The sequence below is a fragment of the Grampus griseus genome, assembly GCF_964374135.1.
Source record: "Grampus griseus genome assembly, chromosome: 5".
Lineage (NCBI taxonomy): Eukaryota > Metazoa > Chordata > Mammalia > Artiodactyla > Delphinidae > Grampus > Grampus griseus.
In genome coordinates this window covers 23,811,111-23,833,682 of record NC_138998.1, presented here as the reverse complement: position 1 = coordinate 23,833,682, position 22,572 = coordinate 23,811,111, and the positions used below count along the sequence as shown (strand labels likewise).

Sequence of the window (22,572 nt, the reverse complement as noted above, 5' to 3'; positions counted from 1 at the left end):
TTATATTTTCACGTAAAAACCAGACATGCCTAAATCGATTCTGTATGAGAGTTTTAGCTTTGACTTACTTTGGTGGTTTGGAGCTAATTTTATTTTTGTTCCAAACTCTTTGGGTATTTCAGAGTTACCACACAAAGATCCCTCAGAAAGTTCTCTTGGGCTACATGTGTATTTTCGATGATGTTCAGAATGAGTTTGTATGCAAAACAAATCATATTCAAATACCGAGGGAAAGACTCAGCTGTAGATATGCACTAGAAGATCTTAATCAGTCTCTACTCTCTAGTTTAACCCTCCATTCCTTCTTACCACATAAATCTTTAGGCTTAATGAGAGTCAGTTCCACTTGTTCCAAAGTCTGTTTATCTTTGCTTTAAATTGGTATTTGTAATTGCTAATTTAACTACGTAGATTAAGTGTGACTATGAAAGAAAGAGTTGATGTTTTTCAAAACTAAGTTAAATATGTAGAAAAAACTTGGTAAAATTTAGTTGCATAGAAAATGATACTAAATTAGTGGTGAGCGGGACAACTATAAAACGTTTAAATACAGAAAAATTCTTAACGTATATGCTTTGCTGATGTCTTTAATTCTTGGCTCTGAACTAAAGACACAGAAATAGAAACTGGAAGTTCTGGTAGATATATTTTGGGTGTGCTTTGTGCAAGAAAGGCATCCTAGAACCCTAAGATTCAAAGAAAAGCCATTGAATCTTTATCAAAAGATTGGCAAATTAATATGCATTTATGTAAGTGATGATTAAATGTTGGAGGTATTTGTGTCATTTTAAAATGATTCCTTGCTTTAACTGACTTTTCCATTAATTGACTGATGCTAATTTTGTTTTAGATAAAAGTGGTGCCTGTTTTTCTCTCTTTTAACACTTTTCTGTATTTAATATTTCCATTTGATTATTTTTTCCAACCTCTTGTACCTGTTCCAAATGACTAATATTCTTCTTTATCTCTTTAAGGATACTAATTATACGTATTTTAAATTGTTGGCTTGCCGTTTCCAATAGTTTTGCTTCTTGTGGTCTATGTCCAGACTTTGGTCTCTGTTTTAAGTGGTTGTGCTTTTCTGGGCATTTTGTTATTTTGGCCTGTGAGCCCATATCTTCCTGGGGTCAATCCTGTCTGCCAATGTTATGAGGAAATGTTACGAGGGACACACACTAGAGTTCCTTCAGTGATTTTTAGGAGATGCGCGGGGATGAGCTCCAGGGTGGAGGAAGCCCTCAGCACCATCAAACTTTTGATCACCCCCCAAAACTGAATTGGTTTCACTCCTCTGGCAATTCGTCTGTCAGGGATTCACCCTTAAACCCTTAGAACATAGCAACACTGGGAAGAGGCAGAGTCTCTCTAGGTCATTTTCCATCATCCTGAGGGTTTGGAGGCACAGGAGATGGAGGACAGAGGATGCTCAAAGGCAGGGCAACTGGTCATCCTGCACTTTTATCAACTTCTTCACTGCCCAGATGCTACTTCCAGGGCTACCATGATGGATGCTCTAGGCTATTGCAATGAGGCTGGCGAAGATCATCCCAAAACAATAAGGGCAAGAGGCAGATGCAGAAGTTAAAATCTCTAACTGATTCTCTCTTCCGACTTCTGCTTTCGCTGCTGTGCAGGTGTGGCCATCCTTCATACCACTTTGACCACCTCTGGCCTCTCCAGGTGTTCTTATAGTTTTTATTACTTGCTTGGTTCCATGTTTTCTCTCAATCATGTAGTTTCTCCAGGTTTCATTTGGGAAGAAGGAGCCAGCAGCTGAAGCTAGTTTGCTATTTTGTCATCACTGAGTTTTGTATTATTTTTAAAGTTAAAGTTGCTGATTGAGAATGATAAATGGTATTGAAGTGTTCTCCTCCATAGGGGTTTCTGAGTTTAATTTGAGTCAAACTACTGAAAAGCCTGCTCAAGGCAAAACTGGGGATATGAGGTTGTCTATGGCCTATGCCCTCGGCCTCTTTGCGTGTGGAAATTCCTCCCTTTCCATGGGTGAGGAAATCATATATTTCAGACTTTTGAGGACCGACCTATTTTCAGACACTTTGTTCTTTTGTCCCCATCTAAGTACTATTGTGCTTTTCTATCCTCTATTCTATTTTTGGTTTGGAAAACAAAGTTACTGTACCCCAAGAGATTTCACTCCTTGTACCCCTTATACTTCAGATGCCAAATATCCTAGAATTTTGACTTCTGGAAAATCAAACCAAAAATTCAGAAAAATAGATAAGTCACAAACAAGCAATTTCTTAAAGAAGATATACAGAGCTTCCCTGGTGGTGCAGTGGTTGAGAGTCCGCCTGCCGGTGCAGGGGGCGCAGGTTCGAGCCCTGGTCCGGGAGGATCCCACATGCCGCGGAGTAGCTAGGCCCGTGCGCCACAACTGCTGAGCCTGCTCTCTAGAGCCCGTGAGCCACAGCTCCTGAGCCCATGCGCCTAGAGCCTGTGCTCCGCAACGGGAGAGGCCACCGCAATGAGAGGCCCATGCACCGCCATGAATAGTAGCCCCTGCTCGCCGCAACTAGAGAAAGCCCGAGCACAGCAATGAAGACCCAAATAAACGTAGCCAAAAATAAATAAAATAAATAAATTTTAAGAAGATATACAGATGACCCCAAAACTAATCTGTAAGTTTCAGAAGGGCGCCTAGCACACTTGTTGTGTTTGTCACTGAACACCAACTCCCAGCAGAGAGCTTAGCATATCATAATGCTCAATAAATATCTACTGAATAAACAAAGTGAATAAAAAGGGAACTCTAAGGAATTGCCTGTGTCACTGTAAGTTTGCACAATCTTCCTTCATGGAAATTTAGGAAAAATATAATAAAATTTATAAGATGTAAAACCTTGATCTGAACAATTCTACTTCTTGGAATTTTTCCTAAGCAAATAATGTGACAAGTATACAGAGATTACATCAAGATGTTCATTCCTTAAAATAAAAAGATATGGAAGACAACCAAAACATACATCAAAAGAAGAATACTTAAACAATTTAAAAGGGATTACACTTCTGAAGGTTCACTGCCATGTATGATGTTTCCTATGGCTTTTTACCAGACACATTTTATCAGATAAAGGAAATTCTTCCCTTCTATACTTTGCCAGGAATTTTTTAAATAAATATTTGTTGAATCTTTCATATCCAATGCTTTTTTTAAATCTACTGAGGTATTTTCTTTTCATTTGTTTATGTGGTAAATTATACTTACAATATTTTAATATTAGAGCATACTTACATTCCTGGGACAAACCCAGCTCAGTCATAACGTACTTTTGTTTTACACTGATGAATCTGGATTGCTGATATTGCTTTCACAATCTTTGTATCAATGTCCATAAGTGAGATTGGCATACACGTTTCATTTTTATTACTGCCATTGACTGGTTTTTATTTCAGGAGTATTATAATAGTGTCATTAAATGACTTGGGAAGCATTCCTCCTTTATCTTTTTTCTTAAAAGGTAAGTATAAAATTGAATGATCTGTTTCTTGAAAGTTAGATAGAACTCACCTATGAAACAATCTGGGCCTTGTTTTTTTTTTTTGGTGAATGGATTTTTAGCAACTGATTCAATTTCTTTAATGATGATAGGTCTACCTAATTCTTTTTCCCCTTCAGACAGTTTTTTTTTTTTTCGAGTATCACAATGTTTACTGACAGATACAAGTATATAAAATCAGGGCATGAACATGACTTGATAAATTAAGTAGACTTAATTTCAATACTATAATAAGAGGGACCAATTCAAATTCTCACCATTTGTTTCACACCCACAAAGACCACGTCAAGGGCATTTATGATCTCTCAAAACTGACCAGTTTTGTGCAAGTAAACCATGTTTCTTTTAAAAAGACTTGTGCACTTGCCCAGGCTCAAGGATATTAAAATCTAGCAAATAAAGCCCATTACTAGAGGTAGAAATACAGGCAATATACTATTACGGCAGCAACCATCAATTACAGTTAAGAATTTTTCTGTAACAACCAGATGGATAATCAAATATTGCAACAACTCAAGTATTACTGAGCAGAGTGCATTTCTACAGTATTCAGTGTTGCTATTCAGTTTTCTAACTTAAAACAGCCTATGATAACTGGCAGTAAAGAAGGTCCTTGCAATAGACTGCCTCTGCTTGAGAACTTGATGTAATTATTGCATGCTGCTAATATACTATCTAAACATTAAATATACTCCTAAAATATTTGACGGTAGACTATGATTAAGACATTACACTACAAAAAGACCTTATGCAGAAAGAAATCCTAACTGACGTGCTTCTGCTTTAAATATTGTGAAAATGCTACAGCAGAATGAATTTTCGTAGTGGTTAGGTCAAATGGAGTTACATCATAGCAACAGTATGTTTTGCATGATTTAAGGCTTTGGCTGGTTTTTTTAGTCAGCTTCTTCCTCTGATTCTTCTTCAGCAGTTTCTAGCCAGGTTAGCCACTGATTCACCTGGAACAAAGCTTTGCGTTTCCCTGGAAACTCATGGGTTATATCTTCTTTCCAAGCCAAGAAAGCTTCTTCTTCAATAATCTCCATGTCATAGAAGTGAACAAAAAAGTGAAGTAACATGGCTTTCGGGAAGTTGCTATTGTAGCAGTGTACCTGAAGAGCACAGAGGGCACTGACTTGTAGATCAACGTGATCATGAAGGAATTTCTGCATTACTGGCTTGGAGGAAAGAAACAGTTGTTTTTCCTGCTCTAAGTATTCTTTGGAAGGAGCAGAGGAAGAATCTGTTTCATCACTGGGTGGGTTTACTTCACTAGAAACGTACTGTAAGAAGCTAGTCGTTAAGATGTTCACAAATCCTTTATCTACATGAAGTTTGGGAGAGATGTTATCTTTAATCCACTTATATATGGTTTGAGGAGATGGATCCAACTTTATTTAGCTTTAACAGTTCCTTCTCCAATTGGAGGAGTGGGAGTAAGAAACTGTCCCTTTCCTTCCAAGATCTCCAATATGCGGTCCTTATTCTGATCAATTTCTGGGAGCATTTTTTGCATATTGACTTGCTTTGTTGGAAAAGCTCTGTTGACCATTCTCGATCTTGTAATTTAGTTAAATGCTGAAGACAAAGTAAGAAGAGAGGAAAACGGGTGCCACTTTCCAGTGGTTGAGCTAGTTCTGAAATGCTCACCAGCGCCAAAATGATAGCATGAGCTGCAAACTGTGCTAAATATGATTTCACCAAGGGGATATGAACCTCCAGTTTGGGGCACTGGTCCAGTACATTCAGGAAAGCCTGCATGAAGTTGTCACTTGTGGTTATCCCTTTCTGTTTGAGGAAACTGATCAAAGAACTTGCTTTTTCTTTATCTTCATCACTTCTCTCTAGTGACAGGATGATTACTTTGCTTAACATCTCGGGGAGAAAATGTTTAGGAGCCCTCATCTCTCTTACACCATTGACAGCTTCGTTTACATTTCCACTATTCAAATATTCAGTTACAGCAGTTTCGGTTAATTTAAGCAGCTCTTCCTTTGATGGTGGTGGCTTTTTACTGGTCTTGGCAGGCTTTTCCTGAATAAGTGGTGGATTAGTTTTGAGACCAAGCTGAGGTGTCTGTCCCAGAGGTGGTGTCTGAGTGCGTGGTGGTTGTGCACTATAGGAGGAATCACAGTTATCTGGCACTGGATTTTTATTCATTAGGAAAGACTGAGCAGGCCTCAGGCTAATCTCATCTGCATTAAGCTGTCCTTAGAAAACCGAGGTGGTATATCCTTCGACTGTCCTTGCAGCTGGGATAAGAGTCCCTGACTCTCATTATGGTAGAGCTGGCTTAGCCCCTGGTTTTCATAAACTTGCCTCCCATCTCCCCAAACTGCGATTGTGTGGGAGGCATGATGTGTCCCCCGTGGCCACTGAAGAGTTGATTTGAACGATGACGCCCCAGGGTGGGTGAAAATCTATCCTGGATAACTCCTGGACCAGTACCAACTCCACTATCTGGCATTTGTCCAAACATATCAGCAAGTCCTCCAAGTGGGTCCCTATCCATTTTCATCCTGGGTGGCATGAACCGTCCCTCCAACAAGAAGTCACTTCTCATCCCTTGAGCCACAGGAGCAGGAATAAACACTCCTAGATCTTTTAATGCATCTTGACAGATTTGATTGATCATCTTTAGTCCATTGTCAAGAAAAGCCTTGCGAGGAACTCAGTGGTGTTCTCTCAACTCTACAGTATCCTGAAGCGGCAATTCCTTACTTAACATCAAGGAGCATATTCGGACAAAGTACTGATCCATTAAGGACTTGGCTCGTTCATGGTCTAACCTAGGTCCCACTGTCCTCATTACCTGACAGAGGCACTCTAAATCCTCTCCCATATCTTTGAGTTGGAATCTCTTCTTTTTTTCCAAAAGTGTTTTGATGCACATATAAGGATAGATTCATGAATAAGATCAAGCTTTCCAAGTTCTCCAGTGAATTTGATGTTCCCCAACATCTTGATCTTAGCAATGGCTCTCTGTTCCTCCTCCGCGGGGAGGAGGGGATTTTCATGCTTATCACAGACATCAACGTTTCTGGGTCGGTTTTCAAATTCATCTTGTAATTTGGAAATTAGGAGGTGTCTGAATGTTGTGCTTTGCTTCTGTCCTGGTTGACCCTCTGCTGCTGGACCATCAACGTTTGGTGCATCTTCTGCCAATCGCAGACATAGCTGAGCATACAGTGAGCTATATTTTGGCTCTTCTAGGGTTTTGTCCACCATCAGCAGTATGACCCCTTTAAGGATGAGTTTAGACTCTACACCCACATTGAGGAACTCAAGGCATAGCTTGTCAAACTTCTCAGGAGTAAGCTTATTCAGTATGCCTCTTACTTTCCTGAAGATTGCATCATGTCGTTCTTTTTCATTTGCAGAGTTGTTTGCTGCGGAGTTGTCCTCTCGTCTAGTGCTTGATGCATTTCTGAGCGTTTTGCCCTGGGGTTTTCCCCAGGAACTGGCTGTTGCCAGCGGTCTTGGGGTAGTGCTGAGGTGCACCTTTACTTCTCCTCCGCCCGAAGAAGCACTGAAACGAGAAGCAGCCGCTTCCACCATCGCACTCTCCACTTTGGCAGCTTGACAATGAAGAATCTTCAAAAGAATAATATTAATGGATGGGGTGGGGAGAGAAGGGGATGGGAGAAATGAAAACCCTTCACCGAGAACTCAGCAGCTGCCACTGCAGCTGTCTCCTCAGGATCCGGTCTTCCGGGACGGGGAAGGGAGGGGGAGGGGAACGGAAAACAAAAAACGGGGAGCCCCTTCAAACAGTTTTGGTAAGTTATATGGTTCTAGGAGATTGTTCTTTTCACCTAAGTTTTTAGGTTTATTTGCATCGATTGTGCATGACATCTTCTTATCTTTTTAACCTCCACAGCACCCATGGTAATGTTCTCCTTTTCTTTTTTAACATTGTTAATTTTAGGGTTTTTTTGCCTTATCCAGATCGTCCATTTTATTGGTTTTTTTCAAAGAAACAATTTTTGGCTTTGTTGATCCTCTCTATTGTAGTTTTGCTTTCCATTTATTTTCTTTCCTTTTTACTGCTTTTACCTTTATTTTTTACTTAATTTTGTTCTTCGGACTTGTTCTGCTTGTTCCTTTTCTTAACTCTTAAGCTGATATTTTTACTCATTAAATTTAAATTCTTTGTAGTTTTTTTTTTTTTTGCGGTACGTGGGCCTCTCACTGTTGTGGCCTCTCCCGTTGCGGAGCACAGGCTCCGGACGCGCAGGCTCAGCGGCCATGGCTCACGGGCCAAGCCCCTTTGTAGTTTTTAACATAAACATTAAAGGATATAAATGCTCTAATTTCATTTCAATACTACATTTAATTAGTTGCAAATTTTGATGTGCAGCTTTAATTGTATTTCTTTGGTAAAATTAAATACAATTAAACAAACAATACATAAATATGCTTAGAAATAATTAGAACATTTCAGATGATAGAGTCCCCTTTGACTATTCCTCCTGGTCCCTCCCACATCCATCCCATGTAGTCTATTTTTTATCTAGAAAGGTATTCTCATTAAAATATATTTTTTGTACATGTTTTTCAAAAACAGTATTATTTTGAAAACATGCTGAAGGAAAATATAGTATCATTTTAAAAATTTGCTGGTTGTAGGTTTACATATGACTAATTTAATAGATACTACAAAATAGCCCTCTAAATTAGTATATTTTTTACCTTTTCATGAGTAGTTTATTGGAATATCTGGTTCCCTAAAACCTTAAAACACCTAGCCTGGTCAACTTTTAAAAATTTTGTCAATCTTATGAATATTATATTATTATCGTTTTATTTGTAGCCCTGATTAATAGAGAGTTTGGGCAACTTCTCATGTTTATTGACCAATTGGAATTACTGTTCAATGAATAGCCTATCTTTTTCCTTAACCATTTTCTTTAGATTTTTGTTTAAAATTATTCTTGTTATATATTGAGTAGACAATGTGGAATACTTATAACTATAAAATATAAAAATAGATAATATAACATATGTCTACACATTCCCCATACTGTTAAAGAAAAAGAACATGGCCTTTATACTTCAGAATTGCTCTCTGCTCCTCTGATCCCATCCCTTCCTTTCTGTCTGTGTGGTAATCACTATCTAAAATTTTGTGTACCTTATGGCCTTGTTCTTTATACTTTTTCTGCAAATCTTAATATCTCTAAACAATATATTATTTTGTTGTTATGTTTTTCAAATTTATTGTTATGTTTTTCAAATTTATATAAATGAAATCACATTGAATATATTGCTCAATATTTTGTTTTTGAGATTCATCGTGTTGTTTTGCTAGAGTTCTGATTCATTCATTTTCCCAGCTGTATGATATAAGAAATGGAAATGCAGTTATCCATTCTACTGTTGATGAACATTTGGGTTGTTTCTAGTTCTTTGCTTTTATAAACTGTGGAGCTTTGACTATTCTTGTACCTGTCTCCTGATGCGGGTATGAAGCACTTAACCAGAGAGTATCTACTTGGAGTGGAACTACTAGGTCAGAAGGGACATCGATCTTTTGCTCTATGGGTACTGTCAAATTGCTTCTCAAATTTACCCTCCCACCAGCAATGTGTAAATGTTCCAGTTGCTCCACACTCTTGCCCAAACTAGGCATTCACTGATTCATTCATTCATTTATACATTCACTCAACAAAAAGTTATTGAGGACTTACTATGTACCAGCCACTATTCTAGGTGCTGGAAATGCAGTAGTGAACACAACTGACAAAAACACTTGCCTTTTGGAACTTCAATTCTGTAGAGGAGACATTAAACAAGATAAACAACTAAAATATATAGCATATTAGTGATATGAACTAAGGTTAAAAAAATAAAGCAGGAAGAGAGATATAAAATAGCAAGGTTTTTTTTCCCTTCCAAGGAGTTCACTCTGCTGCCAGGGAGATGAGAGCCACAGCTGTTAGACCGAAGTCCTGATACTCTTGCCTGCAAGAATGAAGGCTAGAGTTAACGAACCCCCCTCCCCCCAGGAGAGGGCAAAACCTGATGGAGAAATATTGAGAGTGAAAGTGCAGAGGTCAGAAATGATCTGACGTGCCACGTGGCCAAGACAGGAAGCTAAGTAGGAAAAAGTGGGGTTATTCAGTGTGTTGGCTGAATCACCCCCTTCTTCTCACTGACTTTGTCCCAGAAATTTCAATAGCTCCGGATTATTTTTGGCTTTTGGTTTCCCCTCACTGGAGGCTGAAAAATAATTATCAAGGTGGATGTTGAAATTTTAGATAGTGTCCAATGAAACTATTACTGACTTAAAGTAAAGACAAAGTAAAGATCTAAAAACAAAGTGAAGATGCAAGCCAGGTAGACATCTGGGAGAGAGACAGCACGATTAGAGCTAGCAGCAACACAAAGGCTCTGAAGAATATCAAGGAACCCAGTGTGGTTGGAACAGAGAAGCAGAATGCAAGAGATCAGAATGAGAGCCATGAACACGGTGCTCTAGGAACTTGAAGGACTTAGTGAAGGATTTTGGCTTTTACTGGGGAAGATGAGAGGCACTGGAGGGTTTTGAGCAACAGAGTGACATGGTTCTGATTATGCTTTAACACCATCATTCTTGCTACTGTGTTGCAAATAGAAGCCAGTGATGAAGTAGAAGGGCCAGTCTGATGGTTATTGTAATAGTCCAGGTGGGAGATGTCAGTGAACCTGGACTACAGTGGCAGTGATGGGGCTGGTGAGAGGAGAGAATATTCTGAATATATTTTTAAAATAGAAGTGAGATGATTTGCTGAAGGCCAAAGATGAAGTCAAAGATGACACAAAGATTTTGGCCTAAACAAATAAAATAATCCTAATGAGGTTAATGTCCCTACGAGGTAGGAAGAATTAATAGCCTCATTTAATAAATGAGGAAACCAAAGCCCAAAGAAGTACAGTAACTTGCCCAAGACCAAATAACTATGTATGTGGATCTGGGATTTGAACCGAGCTAGGCTGACTCCAGAATCTGCACTCTTAATCACTCAATTATATATGTTAATTTTTTTCAACCTGGTAGAATGGTTTGAATTCCTTACGTGACCACTGATTTGAACATTTTGTGATATATTGATGACTATTACGATTTCTTCTCATATGAAATATCTAATATCTTTGTCTAGTTTTCAAATCAATGGGTAGTTTATCTTTTTCTTATTGATCTGTAGGAATTCTTTATATATTCTGGAATATATGATCCTTTGGTAGTTATATGTCAAATTGCAAATATTTCCTCTTGTTTATCACTAGCCTTTCTCCTGTTTTTATGATGTCTTTTGATGAACAAATGTTCTTTATTTTAGTGAAGTCAAATAGATCGAACTTTTCCTTTATTTATTTTTTGTACTTTAGAAGTCTTCTGAAATAAAAGGAAAAATTAATCTATGCTGTTAGAGTCAAGATAGTGGTTACTCTTTTGGGGAAGGGCAGGGAGGTGACTGTAAGGGGCATTAGAGAGGCTTTTGAGGTGCTGATAATGCTTCTTGACCTGGGTGCTGTTTACACAGTTGAGTTCAGTTCACAAAAATTCAGCAAGTTGTGCACTTATATGTATTTAGCCTATGTATACTATAATACTTCAATTAAAAAATTTTTAAGTTAAATCTGACAGTCCCTTCCTTTTAACTCATGAGTTTAGTCCATTTACAGTTTTGTTCACTATTAATGTATTTGATTTTATTTCTACTGTCTGCTTTCAAATTACTCTGACTTTTCTATGCTTTGGGGGTTTTGTTGTTGTTGTTGTTCCCATTTCCTGCCTGCTTTTGTATTGATTGACTTTTTTCCTTCTTTATTTCCCACTGGGTTGGAAGTTATGCATTCTATTATAACATACATATCTTATGTAAAGTGAATTTCTGTTAGTACGCCCTTTCAATAACTTAAATTAAAATGCTTTGATCTGTTTGTGCCTCATTTTAATAATTTACTTTGGGGCTTCCCTGGTGGCACAGTGGTTGAGAGTCCACCTGCCGATGCAGGGGACACGGGTTCGTGCCCCGGTCTGGGAAGATTCCACATGCTGTGGAGTGGCTGGGCCCGTGAGCCATGGCCGCTGAGCCTGCGCGTCCGGAGCCTGTGCTCCACAACGGGAGAGGCCACAACAGTGAGAGGCCCACATACCGCAAAAAAAAAAAAGATGGAAGCAAAAATGAGAAAATAAAGTAAATTTTTTTTTTTTTTTTTTTGGTGACATCTTTGTGGCCTTTGTCTAGAATGTGGCTTGCCAAAGATGCTTTGTTTTTGCCAGTTGTTCCACGCATATTTCCAACCTGGACCACATTTTAATTTATATTTTAAGTTTGGGTATTGTGGATATCATACGCAGTATAAATTTAAACCATAAACTCTCATAAGGTCAAGCCTGATGTCTAAATTTCTCAGGGGATACATCTTTCCCCACCTAGAACCCACCAATGTTTTCTGAGATATTGTAGATATAGTAGCTCACATGTAAGAACTATTTAGGAGACAAGTCTAGCCCGGAAATTAGACTTGAAAATAGTTTAAAATCATTATTTGTATCCTCTTAATTCAATTCCCATTTATTTCCAAATATTGGTTGACTGTTTGCCTTATGTTAAAGATGTGCTAGTCACTGGGGATACAATAAGAAATAAAACATAATTCTTATTTTCAAGGAAATAATAGTTGGATAGAGAAATTTACAGTCTTGTTACATAGAAATGGTCAAAACCTAGTAGGTACACCACAAGTTCTCCCTGGTATGCCCATGACAGGTATTTAATTGGTCCCAGCTTTCGTGTCCATTGATTTTGGAAACAGCCATAAAACTCCACCTCTACATCATATTGTCAGTTCATCTGAGTCTTCATATATCATCCTTTCTTGCCTTTCCTGACCTAGAAGAAAGACCTGAAGCATCTATTATTCCCTCCAATTATAACCAGCTTCCAAGGTCAGAAAAGACTGGGCACCAGGGTGGCATAGAAACAACCAGATCTAACAAGGATTTCCCTGTGCTACTTCAACACTGCCCTGGATATTTACCTACACTGTGGCACAACCTTGCCACTTCATGCCATTATATTCACTATATTAGAAACTTATAAGAATATAAGAAAGCATAAGTGAAAATATGCTTAAAAATTCAGTAAAACACAACCTAAAAGATTACCCTGAAAAATAGAAAAAAGGTCATAGAAAGAAACAGGATCTGTAAAGTTTCTCATTAGGCCAACTGCCTGCCTCTCGTTACCCACACCTGATTCTCATTGGGCCTGCCCGGATTTCATTTGGTTCTCAGGTCATTGCTTATATTCATATGGGGGCTACATAACAGGGTCTCTTCCAGTCCCAGAATTCCATGGAGAGAAAAAGAGAAAATGTCAATAATTAATGAACTGTCAGGGAGACACAGCTTCAACACATCCTGAGTCATGTAAAAATTCCTACTCTACAGCTCTTAGGCGTGACCAGCGAAAGGCCAGCATTTAACTTTTCTGAATGTATTTTAATATAATGCTTATCTTTGCTTCCAAAATGCACAATTTCATAAGGTAGGAAAAAACTGATATCTAAATTAAAATGAAAAATGTGGATAGGAGTGACTTATTTTTACTTTTCACAAAACTCAAACTTTGCAGAACTTCATATTTTTCTTAATTTTTAGAAAAACGAATAAAATTAAAAAACCCATATAATTAATTTTATCAAAACGCAAAGCTAACCCCAGTAATCACCCCTCCTAATAATTTGTACCTCTTAGGAACTGTTACACTTAACATTGAGTCATAAAAAGAAAGTGTTGGGTTATAAAGACACAGCTTGAATCCCAGCTCTTTGGTTGCAAGCTGTGTGAAGTTGAAAACTTGAAGCCTCAACATTATTCCATGTAGAATTGGAGAATTTAATACTTACTGTGCAACATTGTTGTTATGTAAACCTTCCGGCAAATATGAGGGGCTCAATGAAGGGTAACTGTTATCATTATATTTTTCTGTAATCCCCTCAATGTCTAGCACATAGGGATTCTCAATTATTCATCGTTGAAAGACAAACAATCATGACAAGATTGTGTGTATTGTGTATAGCTAGGGTAAGAAGGTAATGAGAAAGAAACAAAATATTTATGGTACATATATTTATTTTGACTTCTGCCACATAAGCTATGTAAAAAGAAGAAAGAGTTGAATATAGATGTCTCCTTTACCCAAGTAAAACAATGAAATCTAACAATAATGTTACATTTCTTTGATATGATGAAAGGACATGACATTGAGGGGGTCCTTTTTTTTTTTCTTCTGTTTTTGGCCTCACTGTGTGGCTTCTGGGATCTTAGCTCCCCGACCAGGGATGGAACCCTGGGCCCACAGCAGTGAAAGTGCCAGGTCCTAACAACTGGACCACCAGGGAATTCCCTGGGTGGTCCAGGGAATGGATGCCTTAGCAGAGCAGATGGAAGACTGAAAAGGGAAGACCAGAAAGAAGGAGGAAGACCGGGAGGGGACTGACTGTCTCAGAGAAACCAAGTAAAGAGGTGGATTGAAGAATGTATCTGTTGTCTATGATGAAAAACCCTGGGCTGAGGAGAAATAGCTAGAAGGGATCGAGAGGCTGAAGACACAGGGGGGAGGAAGATGACTGAAGTCCCTTAGGAGATCCAAGTCCCTGCTCTCACAGGAGAGGAAAAGGATAGAGGCTGAACTGAGATGAGGGATCAAGGTTAATAGATTCCCCATCCAACTAACAGTCTCAGGTATCAAAGTCAAGCTGAAGGCAAGGGTGGCATGGGATTGGAGAATGTGCAGAAAGAGGAGAAAGTGGATCAGCTTTAATAATCAGGGAAGAATGTGTGGTGGCCACATTGTTTCTTCATACGTATATAGTTGCTTCGAAAATACTTGACTGTACTAAAATCAGTTTTTGCATATATTTTCTGAAACAAGACCCTAGAATTCTATCTATACTAATCGCTTGGGTTTCCAGAGTGCCCATCATTATGACCAATGAATGGAATTAGATTTCTTGAGACCTATATCCATACTCAACCAAGATGAACAAAGTATACTGAATGCTATACAGATGTCAAAAGAAATTGTCAGCCTAGGCAAAATATGGCTACCTCTTTTAAAAAATGCTGGCTAAAGGAGGATGCAGTTAAGGAACTGGTTCTTATGTTTTTAAGGCTTTTAAAAATGTCATTTGTCTATTTTTATATTGTTTAAATTCACACAAATCCATTATGAAAAAGACCTCATCTTGCATAGTAAGGACAGAGCTCCAACAAGCGTCGATTACATGCTAAATAGTGTCCCTGCGTGAGGTAAGTATTATTTCTCCCATTTCCCAGATGAAGCCTCTGTGGCTCAGATTGTTGAGTGACATATTTAAGATCACACAGCAAGTGACAAGTAAGGACCCTGGCTCTGTCAGATGAGTGGTGGATGCTTTCTCTAGAATGCTGAAGTAGCATATGAATCTCATCCTTCAAATCTCCCTACCACCTTCTCTTTGCTCTGTGAGTCTCTTGGGGAACCGTTTCTTCTTTTACTTTAGGAATTAGCATTCAAATGTCACTACAACCTTAAGAGCATATTTCTGGGTCTATAATGAAGAACAATTTTATCCCTTTAAAACATACCCTTTCACTTAGATGGTACCAATAAATTGTTGTGGCATCTGATTTAATCTGACATATAAATAAGAAAGAATGAAATGATAAAAATCCACAGGTTGTAAGAGCAGAAAAGTAGATGGATCTAGATACATCTCTTTGGCCAGTAATGACAAAACAAAGAAGAAGACTTAAAATTAATGGGAGATACTTAGTTTGTAACTGTCAAGTAGATGGTGCAGGATACAAAATTGTACACACACAGTTTAGTCTTGGCTAAATTAAAATAGCTACGAAATACTAGCAGAAAAAAATACCAAGTTCAGGTAATATGCAATGAATTCTTAGCATACATTTGTAAATCCTGGAATTGTGGGTAAATACTAGTTTAAATATTAGTTGTTCTGATCAGGAATAGAGACACTGTGTTGGTTCTTTGGGAATATAATGATATTCTAAAAGGCAAAGAGAAGTGATGATTTGAAAGAAAAGCAGCTTGCAACAGATCAGCATAAAAAAAAAAAAAAAAGAAAAAAAAAGCCAAAGTATTAGCAGTTACAGTGGTTGCTTTTAGGCAGTAAGATTTTCTTTTACTCTCATTATTCTGTTTTATATTTACTGGTATGCTACAAGAATTATGTTATTTTTATAAATAGAAAAAATAACAAAGTCAAAGCCATTACCAAAAGCTTTTGGCAGGTGGCTTTGAAGTCTGGGTCTTTTAAGTCCACAGGGGGAACGGCACCAAACCATCAAACCACAGAATCCCTACTTGTATGGGTCAGGGAGTGACAAAGCAGTCGTCAGAAGCACCACAAGGAAATGTCTCTTAGGCTTGTTGTCTTGTTCCAAGGAATAGCCCGAATGCAGGTCTACACAGGATTGTTTCAATTCACCTGTCATAGTGGCGAGGACGTGAGCAACAACCCAGAAATGCTTGGGAGCAGGCTGCTCTGTGGGCACGCAGTAATCAAAGAAAATAGGCAGTAATCGTCCAGCAGTTCCAGCTGTCTTTAATGTAACTCCAAGCTAATATACTTACTTCCTGTATTTTAGCATCTACACTGGGTTTAAAGAAACCGATCTGCCAATAATTTAAGAGAACAAAGGCCCCTCTGAGCCCACACACACCCCTCCCCAGCATTGCATGCTGCCCCCTCCCAGCCGTGCTCACCTCCAGCAATCAGTTCCATTTCTAAGGAGACGGAGAACAATTTATTCAGCTTCAATTTGCTGAGAGGAAAACCTCCTATTCTCTAATATTAATTCTTGAAGCAGATTCAAAAACAATTTTTGTTCCTTGCCAAGGTTTGGGGCTTTGAAAGATATTAATGTAGACAGTCTTTGAAATATTAGGAGTTGGCAGCCATTGTAAGGATCTTGAACTTAGCAAGGAAGTCTCAGTGCAAAGTATAAGTTATCTTATGTGTTGAAATATATATCAAGCTTCCTGTGCAGTGAAGGGCTTGGGCACCCTTGCGGAACTATGGACGTGGACATGGACAATCGTTGCATTCATTTCAAGCAGATCTACCCCGTATTAGGGACCAGGGTTATTTGGGGAGATATTTTCTTATTTTAAAGTAGTGTTTTACATTTCCAGTTCTGAAACTCCTTCCATGCAGTTTTAGGCAAATCTACTTGGAATCCACAAATATACCCAGAACAGTGATGACCTGTTTCCTCTTCACACATTTAACATTTTCATTTTTGCTTTTCACCATTTTTCATAGATAGCATGAAATATGTTCTGTCATTCCTTTTTACGCCTTAACATAAGATGAATAGACTATCATTTTAACTAAACATATTAGCCGTATTGGAGCACAGGAGGATCCAGTACAGCGAAAAGTATTTAATTGACACTTGACAAAACTTGACAACTTGTGTCTTTTCATCGTTAGCATTTTCTATCGGTTTAGGAGAGTGGAAATCAGGGGACATGATCACAAGGCTGATGTAACTGGATTAGGATGATTTTTTTCATCTAATTGACTAGTTGTCTTGGTGCCACACAGTATACGCTGAGCGCTATTGCATCAGAATTCGCTGGCTCTCATATAATGAAAGCAATCCTAGAGACTCCCTGCCCCAGTCCACCTTCTGACTTATCTTTCTAAAACACAGTGTGCTTCTGCCGTTGCCCGTCAACTTTAGCTGCCTCCTTACTGCCTGTCAAATAAAAGCCAAACTGCTTAGCATGACTTTGAAGACTCAACACTCTCCAAGATCTAGCGCCAGGCCCATTTCCTGATGCTTAGCCCTCCTCCCCTCTGCCCCTTAGTAGCGGGAGCAGAGCCAAGGGGTGGTGTGGGCCACATATGAAACTGTTTTGTAGGGAGTGGTGGTCCAGGCAGAGGTGAGGGACAGGCTTAGTGGACAGAGGGTGGCACCTCATGTTAAGAGCCGGGCGTGTGCACCTGGGACAAGGTGACGAGAATGCTACCAGGTTGGGGCTAGGCAGTAGCGTGACCAAGGCTAAGCGGCTGTAACGAAAGTAAATATCCAGGGTGTGGAAGTGGGAGGGAAAAAAAGAAGACTAAAGCTGGAGAGGGATGGAGAAAACTATATCCATTCCTTTTCCTCAGAAACCACTTTCATCAGCAGACTTTGCAGAAACCATAGACACCCAAGGAAGGGAGAAGTGAATATTTCTCCTTTGAGCACTAACTTTGGATTCAGATTCTTTGCGCTCAGCTCCCTGCTCCACCACTGCAAGCTCTGTGACCCCAGTCAGGCAACTTTGCTTTTCTGTGCCTCCTTTCACCCACTGGTAAAATGGAGATAAGAAGAGTTCCTACCTCATAGAATTATTGGAAGGATTAAACAAATTAACTGAGGTGTCTGCGCATGGTGGGTCTTCAATAAGTCTTACTGATGATTATATTTTTATGATAAATTTGGAAATGTTTTTCTTTACACATTTCGGAAATAAGAAATCACAGAAAGCAGAATTTGACTGTAGTATACCGACTAGGGTGACCAACTAGTCTCAGTTTGCTGACATCTTTTCCTGTTGTAGCACTGAAATCTCATATCCTGGGAGCCCCTCAGTGCTGGGCTAACCAGGACCATTGGTTGGTCACCTAGTAATGAGTGCGGGAACTCTTTGCAAACAGAATGCCCAGCTGCTTAGCAGCATGGTGTTAGTTGAATCATATGAAATTGCCATTTCTGTAGTTGAAAACATCAAATAGCCACAGTTTCATGTGGTCCAACAGAGTAAAAAGTCGTAACATGGCTAGGAGTGGGTAAGGAGAAGAAGGTGCCTTCTTTACTTGTCCCTTTAGCTTAAAAGAAATAAAAGTCAACAAAGGTTTCTTGAGTATTTACTATGTGGTAAATCAGGACTTTATCTTGACTTTGGTTAATCTTCACGATTCATAAGTGGGGAAAATCAACAACATGAAACAATGGAAATATAAAGCCACCAAGAGCATTAACTCGAAAGGAAAAGAAAAAAAGCCTGAAGGAGAACACGTGCATCCTCAAGATGAGGAGAGAGCCAGGGCCGTGGTGGGAGGAGAGAGGGCGTCTGAACAGGGTGCAGTGACCCTTGGGGGAACCTAACTCCTTGAAGTTCTGATCCAGAAGCCTCTGGAGCAACAATCACAGTATCTCACTTCAGGGTGGGAAATGCCTTTCTGGAAGGAAGTCAACCTTCCATGGCCTAAACCACAACACTGAGATAGTTAAGAAAAACATAAGTTAAACTTAAAAAAATTTTTTTTATAAAAACACAGGAGGGAGAAAAAGTCCAAGTTCATTGGCTTTTGGAAAAGACCTAGAGGATTTCTTATTCATCTGAAGCATTTTGGCCCCATTTCTACTAAAAAGTTTTAATTGTCTTTGATATGTAATCCTCTCTAGGGGTTTGGATAAAACAAGGGCATTCTGAAGTTTTGTTTGGGGAATGTCATCCCATAAAAGGATCTGTGAGTGGATTTTGGAAGGATCCAACACTGTTTTGTTGGATAGTTTTATATGTTGGATGAACTGAACACACTAGAGCAGGGATTTTTAACTCTTAAGAAAACTCGAAGTACATTTTAACAGAGAAGAAAATAGAAGTCGTAGCTTTCAATTCCAAGGACTCTGTGACCTATGAATGGTTACTGGCTTCAAGGGAGAGATTGAGATTTATATAAAGTATTTGATATTTATATAAATTTGCATAGTATTTATAAAGTATAAAGTAGTTGATTTATATTAAAAAGTGAAGAATCCAAAAATCCAAAAATATATTAAAAAGTGAAGAATCCAAAAAAGTGAAGAAGCCTAAAAAAAAATGGACGCTATATCTGATGCTGTACTTTTAGCTAATTTCTCAAAAGCAAAGTCTGTCCAAGGAGTGCCTTACTTCGTTTTAAATTTATTATGGGAGGAAGGGATGCCACCCCCCATGACTCCAGGATGTAGGTGTGAGAATGAGAAATCTGGGGTCGTGCTTGCCAAGAGTCTAGCCTGAGTATCACCTGTTCTTAGAGCCTGGAAGGCAGCTGCAGCCTCGTTTAAGCTTTATGGTTTATTTCAGCCTGCATTTATTGAGTCCGTGACACACACTGTGCAAGCAGAAGGGAAGGAATACCTGCCTTTGAGGAATGGAGAGGTTTGTGGCTAATAAACAAGAAGTGGCCACTAAGCAACTGAATTATCATGGTTGGTAGAATATCCAAGTTATTTTATCTGGTCAAGGTTTTCCCTTACTGACCAGATGGAAAAATGCCCATGCATTTTCTCAAGTCTGTCAGAAGTCTTGAAAACACTATCCAAATAGTTGTTGCAGCACACGGCAAACGGAGACAAGAATCAGGCAGCTAAAGGGCAGATATGGTCTCTCACTGCTCTGTCAAGACATGCGTTCCCCACTACCTGTTTTCTGATCTAACCAGCTTCAGATTGGTTGCTGCTCTACCTAAGTTCATTGAAAAAATTGCTATAATGTGATCCATGATTTGCCTATGTCAACTGAGCTTCTTCTAGCATTTTAAATTTGATTTCATGGAATAAGATAATTCTATTACAGATCAGAAGCTTGAACTGCAAGATGTAAATACGAGTCCTAATTCTAGCACTCAGAAAACAAATAAGACAAAACAAAAACAAAATAACCAAAACCAAACCTAACATGCATATAAGTGCCACAAACGCTGTAAAAACGAGTGTGTGAAAACTTATTTAAACCTCCCCACAATTCTATTCATTCGTCAACAGCTATTTGGTGAACTCTGTTACCGATTCTGATGCCGTGAAGTAGAAGCTATCATTATCCCCAGTCATGAATGAACCTGATTCACCCCCTCAGGCCTCCTTTTGGGTATCCTGGCCTCACCGACCTCTTGAGATTTTGAATGCTCTCTTGGCAAGGAAAGCAAACTGCAATCCCCAAACTTCCTCTTTTCCTGAGAGTTCTGCTCTGGACTCTCCTGAGCCCACAGTGAATTCAGCTGAGTTTTACTTATTTGATTCTCTTCAAAAGAGTAGTAAGGGCACCTTTTCTTGTCCTTGGGGACTGGGACTCAGATGAGGGGATGAAAGAACCCACACTACAAGTGGTCCACAGTCCGTCCTCCTGCTGGAAGTGCAGTAAACCAGGGAGGACATGACATGTGGGAAGCTTGTCTGAAAAATCTTTAGAAAAGAGGCAGTCTATGCAAACCTTCCTTCACTGGGTTCCTTCTCATTTCCTCTTTATAGCTTAACTCTCTATAAAATACAAAATGTGGGTGTAGATGATGAGAAATGGTAGGAAAAAACAAGACCAAATGATCTAGGTAATTGTTGCTCAACATATATCCACAAGCCTCATTTTAATGAAGGATATCTATATCGTGGCCTGGAACATCGCCCATGACATAGTAAGTTAAAAAATAGTAAGAAGTAAAAGAAAGGGCTTCCCTGGTGGCGCAGTGGTTGAGAGTCTGCCTGCCGATGCAGAGAACACGGGTTCGTGCCCCAGTCCGGGAAGATCCCACATGCCGCGGAGCGGCTGGGCCCGTGAACCATGGCTGCTGGGCCTGTGCGTCTGGAGCCTGTGCTCCACAACAGGAGAGGCCACAACAGTGAGAGGCCCATGTACCACACACACACACACACAAAATAAAAGTAAAAGAAAGAATCTTTGGTATAGGGAGATACCACAAGTGCACGAGCAGACCCATGGGTCTCCCATGTCCAGTGTCAGTTGCCCTACCTTCTCTGCTTCCCAGATGCCAAGATTGTGTGAAGACTGACTTGGAGACACACAGGATAATTCAGTACCTGTATTCTCTCGCTTCTGGGAGGCATTGTGCAGATGTTAATAATTCAAAAAGTCATGGCTCTAACCCAGCAGAGGATGCTTTGTAAAGAACAAACACACTGGAATCTGGGAAGGTGCAGTAAGTGAGGCTAAACAGGTAGAAGTAGTCAGATATACGAGCATATCACATGCAAAACATAGCAAAGCTGACCTTTGTTGTGTTACTGATGCATAACCATGAAAAAACCCTACATATTTAAACATCATATATCTTCGAATCATCTGGAGGTAGAGGTATTTTAAAAATGTATCTGAGAGAGAGAGAAAAATATTTCAAACAGACCATTGTAGCCAATGTCCCATTGTCAAGGAAAGGTCTTTGTAGCTAAAGTGAAATGGCATTTCTTTTTTAATGAGGTGAACATTTGTGAAGAGCTATTATGCATATTTTTCAAAAAATAATAGTGTAGATCTCTCCTGTAAAGCAATAAATGTCTGGGTTTAGTCCACCTAACCTATTGTCTAAAATATAATGGAATTTTTAACATAAGCATCTACAAATAAATTGGGTTATATACTGCAAGTTGGAACAATTCACAAAGCTACAGCAAAAAGCTTTTCTTATTAAAGATTTCATTTGGTAAAAACTGAGTGTAATAATTATCTTGCCCAGATTTCACTTAAAAAAAAAACAGTTATGTTTGTGGGAAGAAAGCCCATATTTTACACATTGAAAATTAAATCAGTTGTCAGATGATACTTTGAAACTCAAGACCAGCTCATAGTAATTAAAAGATAATAATGTTTCAAGAATCAAGTAAATCTGAAAGTCAATAAAACACAAAAATAATTTATGGGTGCTTTTAAACATTTGAAAATAAATTCTAAAAAATTATTTTAAATGACGTGTAACTTCTGTGCAGCAGAACCACAAATCAAATCATCTCTCTGTTCACCTAGTTCAAAGTTTGAAAGGGAAAGCGTGACTTTTTGAAGTTGACTGACTGTAAAAGGTGAATTTTTTAACTGGATTTCTCAATATTCCTGTGGTAACAGATTTCTCCAGGAGCCCACTGCATTTGGGCACCTCTCCCAGAACCCTGGAACTACACCCCCAGGGTCAGGCAATGATGTTTTTTGGATGCAGGTGCTGGGCATGTTTTAGCAGGAGGATCATTTGTTCACGTTAAAGATCATGGGTTCATTTAGGGACCCCA

The 22,572-nt window shown here is 39.0% G+C and overlaps 1 protein-coding gene and 1 pseudogene across 2 annotated transcripts in view; both read right to left on the bottom strand.

The window, feature by feature from the left end:
* The window catches only part of SLC9A9 (solute carrier family 9 member A9), a 540,289-nt gene that overhangs the window by 224,113 nt on the left and 293,604 nt on the right, over positions 1 to 22,572 (bottom strand). The gene's annotated exons all lie outside the window — the stretch shown is intronic.
* Positions 4,186 to 7,076, bottom strand: LOC309822647 (eukaryotic translation initiation factor 4 gamma 2-like; annotated as a pseudogene). The gene has a single exon. The product of its transcript is annotated as a eukaryotic translation initiation factor 4 gamma 2-like (transcript).